Source organism: Mirounga angustirostris, unplaced genomic scaffold (genome assembly GCF_029215605.1).
Source record: "Mirounga angustirostris isolate CCGP_5_RB_7025 unplaced genomic scaffold, mMirAng1.0.hap1 SCAF_477, whole genome shotgun sequence".
In the NCBI taxonomy this organism is placed as follows: Eukaryota; Metazoa; Chordata; class Mammalia; order Carnivora; family Phocidae; genus Mirounga; species Mirounga angustirostris.
In genome coordinates, this window is record NW_026992185.1 from 12,501 (window position 1) to 15,000 (window position 2,500).

The 2,500-nt window shown below is 74.5% G+C and overlaps 2 non-coding genes across 2 annotated transcripts in view; both read left to right on the plus strand.

The window, feature by feature from the left end:
* LOC135363526 (18S ribosomal RNA) overlaps nucleotides 1–16 on the plus strand; it is a 1,869-nt gene extending 1,853 nt beyond the window's left edge. The window contains exon 1 of the ribosomal RNA XR_010409210.1: nucleotides 1–16. This exon is cut by the window's left edge and continues 1,853 nt beyond it. This is a non-coding gene — a ribosomal RNA (18S ribosomal RNA).
* A 1,705-nt stretch (nucleotides 17–1,721) lies between these two features.
* On the plus strand, nucleotides 1,722–1,874 carry LOC135363525 (5.8S ribosomal RNA). Its single transcript, XR_010409209.1, has one exon. It is a non-coding gene; the product is annotated as a 5.8S ribosomal RNA (ribosomal RNA).
* Nucleotides 1,875–2,500: the final 626 nt, after the last annotated feature.

Here is a 2,500-nt window from a genome sequence, read left to right on the forward strand (position 1 = left end):
TGCGGAAGGATCATTAACGAGAACGCGGCGGCGGCTTTGGCCGGTCGGGGCCCCGTCAGCTCGCGAAGTGTTCACCCGTGCGGCGCGGGCGGGCCGGTGCGGTGCCGGCCCGCTGGTCGCGAGGGACGAGAGCGAGAAGCGCGTGTGCGGGGGAAGAAGGGTTGTTGAAGGGAGAGAGGAAAAGGGGGCGCCCAGAGGCGCGCGGGAGCGCTGCGGCAGCGGCCTCGGTGTGGTGGAAATGGGCGGCGGTCGCCCGGAGGAAAAGGGGGTGTGGTGCAACGGCGGGGGGCGAGAGAGAGGGGTGGGCCCTGTGCCTGTCCCTGTCCTCCCTCCCTTCAGCCGGTCTCTCCCCACCCCCTTGTCGTCCCTTCCGGGCTCCGCCCCCCATCTTCCCCGCCTGGGGCCGCCGCTGCCGCCGCGTCCCCCGCCGCCCCTCGGCGCGCCTTGTCCTCTGTCCCCGCCCTCCCGCGCCCCGCCTTCCCCGCGGAGGGCGGGTAGAGGGGTTGGTGGGGGGGGCGCGTGCCCCCTGCCATCGCCTTCGGCGCCGGTCGTCCCCGGTCGCCGCGCCGCCGCCCGCACGGTGCCCTCGCCGCGTCTCGGGACGTTGCGGTGCGCCGGCGGGTCCCCCCCCGTGGCGCCTTTCCGGGGTCGGGTCCGCCCCTCCCCGGGGGGCCTCGGAGCCTTGGCTCTCACGGGGCGCGCCCGCCGTCGTCTGCCGTGTCCCGCCGCCCGCCCTGGACGGTTCTCTCTTGGTCCGTCGGATGTCCGCTCGGACTTCCGCCCACCCACTCCGCGTCTCTCCTCCCCGGCCCTGCCCCAGGCCTCGGGCCCGGGTCCGGCTCCTCTCCTTCCCGGCCTCCGTTGCCCCACCCTCGCGCGCCCTTGCCCGCTCGTGCCCCGCTGCCCGCCGCAGCCCCCTTGCCCTCCGTGGCGAGAAGGGGGCCTGGGTCGCGGGTGCGGGGAGGGACGGCGGGGGGGGGGTAGGTGGTCTGGGGGGGTGTCTTGGAAAGCAAGAAGGGGGTCCGGTCCGCCCCGGTGGCTTGTGGGTGGGTGGGGTGGTGTCGCCGGGTGGTGGCGGGGGGGCCGGTGGCGGCACCCGGCGGGCCTTCCCCCGTCACGGGCCGGCAGCGTCGGGGTTTGTGCCCTGTGGCGGTTGGCTGCGGCCGGGGTTTTGGTGTCGAGGCGGTGGCCTGGGGCATCGTCCCCTCCCCTGCCTCGCCTGTCCCCCACCCCCTGTCCAGGTACCTAGCGCGTCCCGGCGCGGAGGTTTAAAGACCCTTTGGGGGTCGCCCGTCCGCCTTGGGTCGGGGCGGTTGGGCCCGTGGGGAGGAGGAGTCCCTTCTCCCCCAGACCCCGCTGCCCACCCCGCCCTGGGGCCGGGGTTGCCGCGCGCTGCGCCACGGTCCTTGTGGCTGCTGGGAGGGGGCTACCCAGCGGCCGTTGGGCTGTGGCGGGCGCGTGTGTTGCCTCGCGTCCTCGGTGTGTGTGGGGGGGGCCAGGTGGGAACCCCCTGGGCGCCTGTGGGGTTGTCCGGGCTCGCCCCTCGCTTGGGGGGCGGTGGCCGGACGCCCTGTTGTCCAACCTTTCCGACCTTCTCGGAGTGTGGTCTTGTCTGTCTTGACTGGCCCGGCCGGAGGCACCCTCTGGGGAATGTGCCGTGCCAGGGGGGGGGGGCCTCCCCTCTGGGCGTTGACCCCCCCCTTAACAATCCAAACTCGTACGACTCTTAGCGGTGGATCACTCGGCTCGTGCGTCGATGAAGAACGCAGCTAGCTGCGAGAATTAATGTGAATTGCAGGACACATTGATCATCGACACTTCGAACGCACTTGCGGCCCCGGGTTCCTCCCGGGGCTACGCCTGTCTGAGCGTCGCTTGACGATCAATCGCTGCCCCTGGGGTCTCTCGCCCTTGGGGGTTGGCGCGGCTGGGGGTTTCCCTTGCAGGGCCCGTTCTGCTGGTGCCTGCCCTGCCCGCCTGTGGGCTCGGTCCTCAGGTGGGGAGGGGTCGGCTCGGCCGCCGGGCCCTCCGTCCCCCTAAGTGCAGACACGGTGGCCCCTCCTCCGCCTCGTTGCCTGGTCCCCGCCTCCTGCCTGGCATCACCCCTGCCCCGTCCCCGCCCCCGCCCCCGCCCCGCCGGGTCCGCCCGGCGGTGGCGCGTGTGCGGGACGTGGGGGAGGAGGTGTGTGTTGGGTGTGTGTCGGGGGAGGAAGGGGGCCGGCGCCGGGGCGGGGGGGTGTGTGGCGCCGCCCGCGAGAATGGGAGAGAGGAGAGAGCTCGCGCTGAGGGCCGTGGCCGCCGCGGTCCCTCTGGGGGAGCTCCCTCGCGCCGCACGCGGTCTTGGGGTCGCCCGGGCTGTGCGTGGGGGGGGGGTCGCGGTCCCGTCCCGTGCCGCGCCGGTCGTGGGTCCGTCGGGGTGGGGAAGGGGCCCGGATCTGGAACGCCGCCGGTCTCGCTGCTGTGCCCCCAGCGGCGACCGCGGTTGTCCCAGCCGGGCCCG